Source organism: Rhincodon typus, chromosome 2 (genome assembly GCF_021869965.1).
Source record: "Rhincodon typus isolate 14 chromosome 2, sRhiTyp1.1, whole genome shotgun sequence".
NCBI lineage: Eukaryota > Metazoa > Chordata > Chondrichthyes > Orectolobiformes > Rhincodontidae > Rhincodon > Rhincodon typus.
This window is the reverse complement of record NC_063333.1, coordinates 124258580-124273355: the sequence shown is the minus strand read 5'-3', so window position 1 is coordinate 124273355 and position 14776 is coordinate 124258580. Positions and strand designations below refer to the sequence as shown.

Genomic DNA, 14776 nt, shown 5'->3' with positions numbered 1-14776 from the left:
TGTTTCTCTTTCTTCATATATCATAGGGTAGTCAAGAGCCTTTTTTCCCTTTCTTCTATACTTGTTTTTCTAAAGCACTGGACTCTTTAGCTCAGGGTTTTTTAAAAAGCCTGGTATAACAAATATCCGGACATCCTGGTACCACACATAGAATTCAAAAGTGAAACAAAGTCCCTCCCTTCTCAACCCACACAATATAGAAATGCAGATCTAACTTATACATGGTTCTGTTCATGTTAGAAAGGCAGGTTTCAAATAATATCAGATTGCGAACATTCATCACAAAGGGACATCTTGACCTGAAATATTAACTCTGCTTCTTCAGGCTGCCTGAACCGCTGAGTATTTTCGGCATTTTTGTTTTAGATTTCCACTATTTCCAGTATTTTGCTTTTATAAGAGAATAGATTAACTTGCGTAAGATGAACATGAAGGTGGAAAGGCTAGAAAACTTTTGAGAAACACAATGGTCCCATTGCAATAAAAGGGAAATACCACAAAATAAGACAAATCTCATACCGTAATTGTGGCTACACGTGTCCAAGGCAATATTACTTATTCTAGCAAATAATTTAGAACGACGGGACTGGCCCAGAAAAGCAGTTGCAGAAATCAATACCCTCACCATTACCCCAGCAATCCAGCGTCTTTTTCACAAATGGATACAACGATGCTTTGATAATCCAGGGACGTATTACCAGGGCGAGAAAATGTTGCCTACCGTATTGATGAATACTGCATTTAATCACATCCCTTGTTTGGAAAAAAAAAGTGCTTCTTAAATGTTGAAACGAGAAACTTATTAACGAGGGTTTTGACTTGAAGGTTTGGTTCTGTTCCCAGTTGCTGGGGCTGGAGGATACAGACAGACAGAGGGAGAGAGCAGCCAGCAGGAGGCGCGGGTGTGTGAAGTGACAAGTCGGCACCGAGCGCCCGGCCGCTGGGGCTGAGACGGTGGAAAAGGCAAGAGCCGCCAGGTCAGTCACTGCCTCTCTCTCAATCCTCTTCGAGATTGAGCCATTAATGATACAAGCCAAGACGCTCACAACCCCAGCAAGAAGAGGGACATGTCTTGTTAGTAACGATAGTAAACAGGAAAGCAGGTTGGAATGCTTTTTGACTGTCCTCCCACCCCCTCTATGTTTGTATTTGTTTGAATGGTGCTCTGCGCATTGCCCACTCCCGCTCTGTTCTGCCGGTGAATTCTAGTCACTGTAGTTCCAATTGGCAGCTGGGGCCCACTTTCTCATCACCAGTTGCCGACAGTCCCAGTGCGAGATCCCCAGCTTTCTCACTCTCTCTCTTTCTCAATGTGTGATCTGGCGTTCCATGACGGCCGCAGCTAATGCTGGAGTCGGAGCCTGGGGCTTTAAAAGACAGCGGGCCCGAGGTTAGCGGCGTGACTCTGACACACTGGAGTCAGCCCGACTCTGCGCGGTGCTTTTTTTTAATTTTGAGACTGTTCTCCGTAAATGCTGCCGCAGCAGAAAGGAAATAGCACATCTCTCTCACACACACACATACACACACAGGTATGAGCAGCCCACCCAGCAAAATGGTGCAGAAAAGGCGGCCAGTGTCTGGGCGATAAGGGCTGAGTAGTTGGGTTGGAGCCTTGCTCACCGCAGTCCCGCCCCGGCGAGCAATCTGAGTGCATCACCGGACCCAGCCAGCCCGGTCATTGGAAACACCAGGGAGCACGGCTTTAGCTTCACGTTAAATTTGTGCCACCTCCAGTTTTGGAAGCTTCACGCTGCCTGCCCCGTCAGCTGCTCTTTTGTGCAACAGCGGCCTTCGCCCCGCTGGAGTTGGAAAGCATGATAGTGTCTGCTCGGCACTGAAAGGATGACCCACACCCAAAAGTTTCTCCGTTTTTTAAAATCCAACATTTCCCTCAAACACACTGAAGCGCGACCGTTATTTTGAAAATACATTTTCCCAGAAGAATTGTAAACTCCAGCAACTTGCAACGCTGTAAAAGACGAGTGCAAACTGTAGTCAGATGTTGCATGAGCCAGGAAACATTTTATTGCTTGTTAGAGTGTTTTGAAAACCAGGTTGGCTTTTTAAAAGTAGGCCCGTAAACTTAACACTGACCTACTTGAAATAGACCCTTTTCATTGAGGAACAAACAAATTTATTGAAAGGAGAAGCAAAGTGATACCCTAGTTCCCCAAGTACAACCACTTCAGCTTGAACGGACGAATGTAGTGACTTATTGTCACTTTTAAACAGGTTTCAATTGTATTTGAAGGGAAGTTCTATTAATTGGACGAGGGCTGAGGGTGAAGAGAAGGACCTCTAACCTTAGAGGTCACAGGTGCTTGTGTCTTGTTTTGGTCTTTTGAACAACCCCCAATCTTAATTGCTCCACCGTTGCTAACTTTGCCTTTCAGCTACTTCAGGTGTAACCTTTGCAATTCCCTCTGTATGCTTCTATCTTTCTGTCCTCCTTTTAAGAAGCCTTATCAGTTTGACCAAGATTTTGGCTGTTGTGCCCTAATATTGTATTGTGTGCAGTGTTCACATTCATAAAGCTCATGTGAAGTATCTTGGGATGTTTTATTATGTTAAAGGAATTGTGTAAAATCTTCATTTCAGTGCCAATCCAAGTCTTCTAAACTGTCTGGTTGTAGTAACAGTTAATGACTTCGAAGTTTTGGTTAAGCCAATTAAGGCAAACTTTAATGTTGTTGTGAACCTACAGTTCATGGATGTTTGTTCTGCTTGAGGTGTTGAAGTGAATAGCACCAATCCTATTCACGCTGTCATGTTGATAAGAATTATTTGTACTGGGCGTATTTAATTTGCAAGTGAATGATGAAGTTGACTCCTGTTAACTCCCTCCTGTGTTTGAAGGGAACCCTTTTCCCAGAGAATCTTCTACCTGACACCCATCAGCTGTTACCCTTTTACTTGCTATGGAAGGAGCTGATCTTCTTAGGAACCAGGCTGTGTCAGAACAACCAGCACTGGACAATTGGGTACACTGAGCCCAGGTGTGCTGCCTTTCACTCCTTGCTTATCATTTCAATTTTGATACCGAGTTAACTATGAACATTTTGTTCAGGAGTGATTTTTTTTTAATCAAAAGCCATAGGATTCTGTTTGTGAGAGAATTTTGGTTAGTACAGAGCTAGATAATATGATTTTTTTTTACTCTGCTGCCTTTGGAAATCAGAAAATAATGACAGAAAATGTGAGAAATAGTCATCTGGTCTGGCAGCATCTATGAAGAGAGGAACAGTTAACGTTTCAGGTCTGTGGCCATGTGTTCATGAAAATAGATTATGTAATCATTGCATCATTGTATTTCATTATTGCTTTCTGAGGAAAGGCTAGACAGGCTAGGCCTGTATCCTTTAGTGTTTAGAAGAGTCAGAGATGGCTTAACTGAAACATATACGATTCTGAGAGGACTTGACTGGGCAGATGTTGAAAGGATGTTTCTCTTTCTGGGAGAATCTACACTTGAGGTGTAGTTTAAATTAAGGGGTTGCCTATTTAAGACACAGATGAGGAACTGATTTGTTCTTTGAGGGTTGTGAGTCTTTGGAATTCCCTTCCTCAAAAAGCAGTGGATGCAGAATGTTTAAATATTTTTAAGGCAGATGTAGATAAACTCTGATTACCAAGGGAATGAAAGATTCTTGGGGGTGTGCTGGAATGTAGTTAATGTCATTTCAACCATGATTCTGTTGAATGATGGAGCAAGCTCAAAGGGGCGAGTGACCTACTCTATATGTTTGGAAATTGGCAGCTGTGTTTATTGCATTACAACATTGACTACACTTGAAAAATATATCACGAACATTAAAATGCTTCAGGATGTCTTGAGGTTGTGAAATGTACTATACGATAGAAGTTGCCATAATGGAATTGAGTTTAACTCCACAATGTGAAGAGCCTACTTAAAGGGGACCATTCTTGTGAGCAGTGTCCTTCCTTTTAAAAGGGGCAACTGTCACTGTTGGGAAAATCTTACTTTTCTTTGACTTCTCAACTTCTCCTTCATTTAAGGGCATGTGAAATTGTTTCTGTCGTGTCTGGTGCAAGAGAGCTTGTGCACATTTATTTTCCTAAACAAGTACACCTTGTACTGCTCACATTCTTTAAGGCTGCTTCACCATTCTGTCTACTTACCCTCATCTCCATCTTCAAAAGTTGACTCAAAATTGCTACCTTTGACCAATCCTTCATCTTCTAAACCTTAACCAAAAGTTTGACATCCATTCCTTTCCCAATTATGTGATGTGCCTTACTATAGCTTTTCATTATAGGGTCAGTATTAAATAAATACGAATAGCTGATAAGAGTGCAAGTTAAATTTTACAAGCAAAGCGCAAATATTTCAAGTGAATATTTTAACTTTTATTTTAAGAAATAGTGCATATATTTAATGTGCCAGGCACAGCAGAATGGAACAAGGCTTCTCAGGTCTCGAATGGTACCTTCGTTTCGTCAGTTTTCAAGAATTGGCTTTTGTATGTTCCTAATAAAAGAAATGCATCTCTAAAGCATCCCTGAAGTATCAGCATACAAGACACTGTGCCAAAATGTCAGACATAATTTGACACTGAACCAGGATCAAGGAGATATTATGATAAGTTCGGTTTAAAAAAAAGGATGTAATGAATATCTGAACGTAGAGGAGACATGTATAGAGGTTCTGAAAAGAAATCCAGCGCTCAAAGCCTAGGTAGCAGTTGGACAAGAGATGTGAGATTACAGAATAGGCCAGAATTGAGGGAATGCAGATAGAGGGGTCTACAGAGGGATTGAGTACAGGAATTGTGATGAAAAGTGTGAGATCTCTTATAAATATAATTTTTAGGGTTTGGATTTCTGAATAGTATAAATGTGTGTTGGTATGTTTGAGAAGGTGTTTTTTTTTTTAAATGATCAGAAAATACTTCTGGAACAGTGACCTAACCCAGAATGTGTCAGAGAGCACATGACTGTGAACCCTTGGAATGTTAATAGAACAAGATATTTGTATGATCGGATTTGAGGTGGAGTAAGCACAGAAGGCCACAAGCTTGATTCAGTTCAGAATAATTGAGGATTGATATTGCTTCAGCAAACCCAAAGATTTAAGGTTCCCAGGTTGGTTCAGAGGATAACTGACTGGGGTCAGAAGCAAGTATAGTTTCTCTTCTAGAAAGGAGTTTTTCAGAGTGGGTCAAGGAATAAGTTGCCTGAACAAAAGTTTAATTTGTGCAGCTTCAAAACCTTGAGATTTTGGTCAAAAAACTGCAGGTTATTAGAAGCTAAGAAAATTTAAGTTCTCAGTTTTGTGAGTTTTTATGTAAGAATACTTTCTGCGACTACATGGGAAAGTGCCGTGGGAGTGTGAGGGGGTGTTGGGAATGGAGGAGGAGTAGACTAGGATATCCTGGAGGGAATGGCCCCTGTGGAATGTTGTCAAGGGAGGGGAAAGGACTACACGTCTGGTGGTGGCATCCCGTTGGATATGACAGGAATGGTAGCTTACGATCCTTGGGATGTGGAGGCTGGTGAGGTAGTAAGTGAGGACGAGTGGGACCCCAGTTGTTGTGGCAGGGAAGGGAAGGGGTGAGGGCAGAAGTGCAGGAGATTGTTTGCATAAATCACTGAGTTGTGGATGATTCTGTAAACATGCTGTTCTGAACACTTCCAGGAATCCCTTTCCCAGAGCAGGTGCACGTGTGCTTGTTGGTACTAGTCTCCAGTTAATTGACAAAACCCAAGTTCTAACCTGCAGGTCTTGATGGTTTGAAATTAATTTGAGTCACACTTATGCACCTGTTTTAGGTGATCTGGCATGATTGTGTCCTTGCCTGAGGATTTATGTTCAAGTGGGTTTACAAAGAACTGAGTTTAAACCATTTGCCCAGTTTATTTTGAGTTGCTTTTGTGAGCCACAGTGCTGTTGACAGAGGTTCAGGTACAGTGTAGACACAAGCAACTTGGCTTTTGAGGTCTCACTTACAGGTTATTTTTAAACCAATCTGAAAAATGTGTTGTTCAGGGCAAGCTCAGGAAGTGATCAGAACCATTTCTGATTTCCAGGTCAGCACCTGCTGAACAGATCAAATAAGAAACAAGTGCAGGAAATAATGTGCAAGTGAAGGTTTATTCATTTTAGATGTAGAGCTTGGAGCTGTGCACTTTAAACTCCTTTTGCAGGACTCTGTGATTACAGAAGGACAATGGCATTTTGAGAAAAGTTTGGTCATGTATATTGAAATGAGCAATTAGGAGAAAGAAAACAATTCTCAGTTTAGCATCAAGAGGTGCTGGTGGTAGTGATGCTTCTGTGAGATGTGCTGTGGTATAAATTGTTCTCTTTAAATTTTGGCAACTTGCAAAATGATTTTTAAGTAGAACCTTTCTAAGGAGCTAGAATTTGAGATATTTTTGACTCTAATTCAGTTACGTGATTCGCCAAGCCCTGGAAAGGGTGGGATGATGAGGCCAAGCTGTCAAATTACTCATCCTTGTCATGTCAGAGTTTCAGACATGCTCAATTTCAGTGAAGAACCTGCTCCAAGAATCTTCACTTGATACGACTGAGCAGGTTTTGAAAGTCTGTTTGCAGCAGATGCAGGGTGTCACATTTTGCATCATTGTCAATGCAAACATGCTTTATAGGCTGTAAGCATACAGTATGTTTCATTCCTGCATGGTGTTCCCCACTTGTGAAAGTGTCTTTACTCATTGTTCATATCTTGGCCCTCTTTAAATCATTCTTATCCAAATAGGTAGATGATTAACTAAGTATGCAAAGAGTAACTCTGTGTCCATACACGGACATGAGCAGGAAATTTGTCCCTTCTGTAGGGTAGCATAAGTTGTGCTTGGTTAAGTTTCAGTAAAGAGCTGTCACACAGAATTAGTCTTTGCAGTAATTGTTCAAAACTGTAAAGGCCTTCAAGCACTTTGAAGTTTTAGGATATGTAACAAACTTGTGAAATTAAACAGTGAGCAGGTTACCTCTCTGTGTGACAGTACTGTCACGTGAGATGGGACTGGATTCTGACTACGTAAACTATTAAATAAAATAATTGATTTTTATGATTTTTGCTCATTTAGGCAAGTCAGGGGTATTCCATCACACTCCTGACTTGTGTCTAGTGGATGTCAGGGAGTCAGAAGGTGTGTTACTTGTCTCAGAATTCCCATCTTCCAATCTGTTGTTAGCCACAGTATTTATGCAGTTGATCCAGTTAAAGTTTTGGTTAATGTTGACTGCCAGGATGCTGGCAGTAGGGGAGTTCAACGACAGTAGTTATTGAATGTCTGCCTGCTACTTCTGTATTATGTATGTCATTTGCCACGTGTCAGCCCGAGGTTAAACATTGCTCAGGTATTATTTTATGAGAGAGAGGTCTGCTTCAGTATCTGAGTTGCAAATTGTAGCTAACACTTTAATGTCAATAACCTATACAGACTTATGAGTTAGGAGTGAGGTAGACCATTTGACCTTCACCATTCAATAAGATCATGGCTGATCTCTTTGTATTCTGAATTCCATATTCCCATCTATTGCTGATACCTTTGATTCCCTTTCCTTACAAGAACCTGTCTACCTCAGCCTTAAAAATATTCAATGACCACACCTCCATGGTCTTCTGAGTGAACAGTGTTTCAAAGTCTCTTAATCCTCAGAGAGAAAATTTCCCCTCACTTCTGCCCTAAAAACATCGCCCCCTAGACCCTAGTTCTGGACTCCCCACAAGAAGAGTTATCCTTTAATGTCCACCTTGCTAAGACCATTCAGTCTGTTATATACTTCAATCCATTCATCCCTCACTTTTCTAAACTACAATAAAAATAGACGCAGATTGTCTAATCTTTTCTCATAAGACAATATGCCCTTTTTCAGTTATTAATTTAGTAAACCTCCTCTGAACTGTCCCCAATGCATTTACATCCTTTTTTAAAAGAGGAAGATCAAAGCTCGGCAAAGTATTTGTGATGTGGAACCGCGTCTCAATGTACTAAACGACCTTGGGTAACTGTCTGTGTGGAGTTTGCACATTCTCCCTGTGTTTGCGTGGGTTTTCTCTGGGTGCTCCGATTTCCTCCCACAGTCCAAAGATGTGCAGGCTAGGTGGATTGGCCATACTAAATTGCCCATTGTGTTCAGGGATGTGTAGATTAGGTGGGTTATGAGGGATGGGTCCGGGTGGGATGCTCTGATGGGCAGTGTGGACTTGTAGGGCTGAAGGGCCTGTTTCCACACTGTAGGGATTCTGTGAACTGAAGCATAATCTCCTTAGTTTTATGTTCAATTCTTCTCATGATAAAGTATAGCATACCATTAGCTGTCTTAAACATTCGCTGTGCTTTGTACCATTCAAATTTTGCAGTTGTTCACCATTTAAAAAATACTCTGCTTTTATTGGTCCTTCTGTGAAAATGAACAACTTTGCATTTTCCCACATTATACTCTTATCTGCCAGATTTTTTTGCCTGCTGATATACCTATCTGTATCAGTCTGTATCCTTGTTATATCATCTTCATAACCTACTTTTCCATTTTTGTGTCAGCTGCAGATCCCCTCTTTAAGTCTTTGATATCAGTTTTAAGAAGTTGAGGGTCTAGCACAGACTGCTGTGGACCTTGTCATATCCTGCCAATCTGAAAAGACCCAGTTATGCGTACTTTCTACTTTCTTCTAGCCAGCCAATCTTGCAAAATCTTTTGAATCAAGTGGTTCAGACCTATTTTGACACACGTCCAGTGTAGGTAGGTTTGAAACCCAGACTTTATGTCCCAGTGGTTGGGACATTAGCACTACACCACGAACCCTCCGTTATATCCATGCTAATATGTTGCTTCTTACACAATGAATTCCTATAAAAGCAAAATACTGCAGATGCTGGAAATCTGAATGAAACACAGAAAATGTCGGTATGACTCTTCTTTGGAGCTGTAATACTTTCCATCTCCTTTCATTTCCAAAGACAAGGCGTACTGGACTTGAACCGTTAATTCTGTTTTCTCTTCAAGGATGCTACCACACAATGAGCTCTTACTTAATGCTCTAATCTTTTTATGTGGAACCTTGTCAATTCCTTCTGGAAATCCATGTACACTACATCAAGGTTTTTATCCCTCAGCTTGTTATTCCTTCAAACAATTCCACTAAATTGGTTAAACACCAATTTTCTTTCACAAAACCATGCAGTGACTGTTCCTGATTACGTTGATTTTTTTTTTTCCCCGTGTCCAGTTATGATCTCCTTAATGATCAATTCGAACACGTTCCCCATGACAGGACATCAAGCCAACGGCCTAAAGTTGTCTGTTTTCATCCTCACTCACTTCTTGAATAGAGATGTTATACTTGCTACATTCTGGTCTGATGGAACCATTCCAAATTTTGTGAAAGTTTTGGAAGTTAAAGTAATGCATATACTTCCTCATTCGCCACCTACTTTAAGGTGCTATTATGAAGTCTATCTGGACCTGGGGACTTATCAGCTTGCAACTCCATCAGTTTGCTTAGTACCACATGATTGTAATTTCACCAATTTCATTCAACCAACCTCTCTCTGACTGACAGGTATGTATTTCTGTGACTTTTTTGTATTGTATATAATGAAGACTGCAGCAAAATTCATTACTTTTACCATTACTTTATTATGTACAAGCAACACCCCATTTTCACCCTCTAGAGGACCCTTTAGAACAGTCCTTTTGCTCACACGTCCTTTTTAGGGGCCGAGAGAAAAATCTTGTTACCTGTTTTTACGTATCTAGCTAGCTTCCTCTTGGGCTGTAATTTTTGTCCTGATTAACTTTTTAATGATTCTTCAGTATACTAAGCAATCATCTGACCTTCCAACATATCTTTGAACAAGCTTATGCTTTTCCTTTAATTTCTTTAGTAAACCATAGATAGTGGGTCCTCCCTTTGGATTTTTTTGTATGAGTTGCTGTTCATGATGAAGGTTGCTGCTACCATACTGCTTAAGTGTAGACAAGTCTTAGACCTGCTTGGTCGAATGTGATAGAGGAAAACCATTTCTTGATTTAACTAGCAGAGGCTGTTGTAGTTACAAAGGTATAGTTCAATGCATGTAAGCAACTAATTACAGGTTACATTGATGAGATAGACATTGTTACAGGGACTTTGAGGAGGGCCGGATGTTAGGACACATTCCTTTGTTCTACCCACAAGTCCACATGACATCATCATAGTGACTGTTGCTTATGGCACTCCTCGATATAAACCCTTACAGCCCCATATGCAAAAACAACCAGGAGTGATCCAGATAATTTCAGGCGTTGGCTGCATGTTTTTTTTTGTATATGTCTAGGTTGTTTGTCTAGTCTTTAGAAAAGCTTTCTCAATTCCAGTATGAATCTCCTGTTAGATTATACAGTCAACTGGGCAGGGTGTGCATTTGTTGTTTCCACTGCCCAGGTTGATGTAGTGAGGTGGTCTGTTTGGTATTATTCTAAATTTACTGTTCTGTAGAGATTTGATATGGTTGAGTGGCTTGCTAGGCCTCGTCAGGGGATAGTCAATCACATTGCTGTTGCTCTCTTGCCTCATGTAACCTACACTGGGTAAGGATTTCTATTTTCCTTCCCCAAAGAATATTTTATGACAATCTAGTGGTTTCAGGATCATTGTTATTGAGGGACCTTTTTATTTTGGATTTTTTAATTCACTGAATTCAAATTTCCCTAGTTGCAGTGACTGGATTTGAACATGATCTCCAGAGCATGTTTTAAGTTCACTTGAGGGTGTTGGATGTTGCTTGGGTGGGCCAGCATTATATCCCATCCCTAATTGCCTTTCAGAAGGTGGTGACAAGCAACCTTCTGAGCTGCTGGATTGCTACTCCAGGAGCATTGCCATAATGCTGTTATTTCCAGTGATGTGCATGCCTCCTCCCTCAGCCCCATCATTGGTGTCCACCTGGGCCCTCCCCTTTGGAACCTACTCCCTAAACCTTGTGTCTCTATTGTAAACACTGCATCTTCTGTTTTTTTGATTGAGGTCTGAAATGGGAACAGAACAGTTCTAAGAACCAACGTGAAATAACTCCACAGAGGCAGGTATCCCATCACCAAGTCACCCTTTATTTACATGTAGAAAGAGGTTGACATTGATCCAGCTCCCTCAGAGCCAGCTGTCAGAGGGTCAGGAATGTCTGACATCCTTGTTTTTATCTGACAGCCAGGGCTCCCTGATTGGACCACATTAACAGTCCCAAACAGGGTACTCTTATTCTATGAGGTCCACCTGGCTAACCTTGTTACAATCACTAAAGAGGGATTGTTGAAAAATTGCTGTATGTCATTGTTCCTCTGTAGCCAGAATCTATTTATTTGCAATAAATAGTGATTCTTGGTAAGTACAGAATCCGGGGCTGCCTTTTCTGTCAACCTGATTCTAAAATACAGGTGACTTGAGGATTTTTGTGTTTATAAAAAAAATAACTTTTATGAAAACTCCAAGTATAATGGGTCTTGATTTCTAGTACATTATCCCAGTGAGGCGTAACGTTACCACAGTCTCCTTTTTAAAAGAGTTGGATGTTGGACAAATGCAGGATTGGCAGAATTGTTGTATACCCCTTCCGTTGAGCGACCAGTTGATACTCACCATTAAGGTTCAAAAAGAAGATAATAGACCCATAGGTAGGTCTTATAGGATATCTGATGCACAGTGAACTGAAGTGCAAAAAGGATCTGAGACGTTTTTCAGAAGGGGAAACATGCTCAAAAAGAACTTGGAGAAAATAAAGCCCTGATGAAAGCTGATTTAATTGTGACAATTCCCTTTGTCTGTGGTCATTTCTGATACTGGAATCATGAACATCTCATTGCGCTGCTCTGTGTTTTCACTTACTACTTGACCCTCAATTTTATCAAAGTGATGCCACTGTCCGTCACTGATTTATACTGGTTACTGATTGTTCATTATGCTACTCATTCATTCTTCAGTTTATAGTTTTCTGCATTTTTTGCTCTCCATTTCTTCCTCATCAGTTTGTCTGGATAATCCCATTCAAAGTAAACATCCTGTTTTTTTGCTACGTCATTTTTCAACTCAATGGCAGGTAGACCATTTGGCTCAACCCTTGCCAGTATAGTGTGTCGAACAGAGAACTAAGAGTCTCTTGATCCTCTTTATGGGCCATTCACTGAGATCATTGCTGATCTGTGTTTTAACCATTTATCCACCTTTGTTCCATATCCTTTAACACTCTTAACAAAAAAAACTATCAAGCTTTGAAAATTTTAAGAATACTTTTAAATATGTGTAGTCACAGTTATCCTGTTTTTTATTGTGTGTAGGTAAGTGTCAATGTCCTTCATTTAGTGCCTTATCCCTGGATAACTGCTGAGGTTAGACACTTGCAATACAGGACCGTTGTTTCTAAAGTGAATAATATGACTAATAATCTTTCAGATGTGTCTATTCCTGTTTTATTCCTAAGAATTTTTAAAAAGCACATGTTTAATATTTGTATGGAATGTAGGCCTTGGTGGCTAGACCAACTTTATTGTGAATCCCTAATAGCCGTATAGAAAATGATGGTGAACTGTGTTCTTGAACCACTTCAGCCTTTGCGGTGTAGGGACACCCACAGTGCTATTAAGAAGGAAGTTTTCAGATTCTGACCTAGCAACAGTGGAGGAATAGGAATTATAGTTTCAAGTCAGAGTGGTGTGTGGCTTGGAAGGGAACTTGGTGGAGTTCTCATGTATCTGCTGCCCTTGTTCGTCTAGGTGGTAGAGGTCTTAGTTTGGAAAATGCATTTGGGAGAGCCTTGATCAGTTGTTGCAGATCATCTTATAAATGGTACGCATTGCTGCCACTGTGCATTGGTAGTGAAGAAAGTTAATGTTGAAGCTGGTGGATGGGATGCCAATCAAGTCGGCTGCTTTATTCTGGATGGTGTCAAGTTTCTTGGGTCCTGTTGGAGCTGCACGTATACAGGCAAGTGGGGAGTCCTCCATTGTACTGTTGCTGTGTGCCTTGTAGATGGTGGACAGGGCTTTAGGGAGAAAGAGATGACTTTCCTACAGAATTCCCAGCTTTGGACCTGTTCCTGTATCCACAGTAGTTATAGGGTAGTTCAGTTTATGGTCACTGGTAACCCCCAGGATGTTGAAGATAATGCCACTGAACACCAAGGGATATGGTTAAATTCTTCCTTGTTGGAAATTGTCATTGACTGGTATTTGTATAGTGCACATGTTACTTGCCACTTATCAGCTCAAACCTGAATGTTCACTGCATATGGATATGGACAGCACCAGAATCTGAGGAGTTATGCTGAACAATGTTCAATAAACAGTGAATGTACCCAATTATGCTGAAGGTCAGATCATTGATTGAACGATTGAAGGTGGTTAGGCCTAGGACATTACCCTGTGGAACTCCTGCATGGATGCCCTGAAGCTGAGATGACTGATCTTCAACAATCACATCTTCCTTTGTGCTCTCCAGTCAATGGAGGGTCCTACCCTGATTCTCATTGTCTTCAGTTTTGCTGGTGCTCTTTGGTACTGAACTTGGTTGATGTCAAGGGCAGTCACTCCCATCCCTGGAGCTCAGCTCTTTTGTCCATGTTAGGATCAAAGCTGTAATAAGGTCAAAAGCAGAGTAGCCCTGGCAGAAGATAAACTGAGTGTCTGTGAACAGAATATTACTTTGCTCGTGCCACATATAGATGTACAGCACGGAAACAGACCCTTTGGTCCAACTTGTTCATGCCAATCAGATGTGCCAATAGCCCCTTCCATCACGTTATAGATTATTAGGTGTAGACTGGTTGAACAATATTTGGCAGGGCTGGATTTATTCAGCTTTTTGTATACAGGACATAGGTGGTCAATTTTCCACAATGTCAGGTAAATACCAGTGTTGTAACTGTCCCGGAACAGCTTGGCTAGGGATGCTGCAGGTTCTGGAGCACAAGTCTTCAGTACCATTGCTGGAATATTGTCAGGGCCCTTCACAGCATTGAGTATCACGTGGAATGAATTGAGTTGTCTGAAGACTGGTGTCTGTCATTTTAAGACCTTAGGAGGAGGCTGGGTGAAGTAATTCCTTCTTATCTCTATTCTAAAAGGCCTACCCCTCACCCTGGACTCCCCGGTCATAAGGAACATCCTTTCTGCTTCTTCCATGTCTAATCCTGTTAGAAGTTAAAGGCCTCTGAGATTTCCCCTCTTTCTTCTAAACTCTAGTAGTTATAGTCCTAACTGACCCAGTCTCTCCCTCTATGTCAGCTCCCCTATCCCATGAATCAGTGTGGTAAATCTTCTTTGTTCTCCCTCCGTAGCCAAGACATCTTCCTTCAGGTAAGGTGATGAAAACTGCACACCATGCTCCAGGTGTGCTCTCACCAATGCTCTGTTCAATTGCAGCAAGACATCCCTTCTCCTGTACTTGAGCCCTCCTTGCTATGAAGACCAACACACACTTTGCCTTCTTCATTTCCTGCTGCACTTTCATGCTTATTTTCAGTGACTGAAAGTAAGAGAGGACGGTAGTGCAAAGCGACTGAGGAGGCTTCTGGGAGAAGTCGGCTCACTCATTATGACTGAGAAGGGGATTGTGGAGGACCCGGTGTCTCCAAACATGACATGACTGTAGTGTTTCACTCCTTCCCCCCCACCCTCCTCGCACTTAAAAATGAAAGAGGCTATTAGAAATTTTAGAAAACAAGGTGTAGAGCTGGATGAACACGGCAGGCCAAGCAGCATCAGAGGAGCAGGAAGGCTGACGTTTTGGGCCTAGACCCTTCTTCAGAAAGA

At 41.3% G+C, this 14776-nt stretch overlaps 1 protein-coding gene across 8 annotated transcripts in view; it reads left to right on the top strand.

Annotated features, from left to right (window-relative positions):
• Positions 1-865: 865 nt before the first annotated feature.
• Positions 866-14776, top strand: part of elmo1 (engulfment and cell motility 1 (ced-12 homolog, C. elegans)) — a 267831-nt gene continuing 253920 nt past the window's right edge. For 3 of the 8 annotated variants that reach the window (XM_048613453.1, XM_048613476.1, XM_048613469.1), the window contains exon 1: positions 938-1103. The gene's annotated coding sequence lies outside the window, so the exon portion shown is untranslated. Of the gene's footprint in view, positions 1104-1260; positions 1391-14776 lie in introns of those variants that run through there. The other 5 variants (XM_048613493.1, XM_048613463.1, XM_048613514.1 and 2 more) reach the window with 5 other exon arrangements.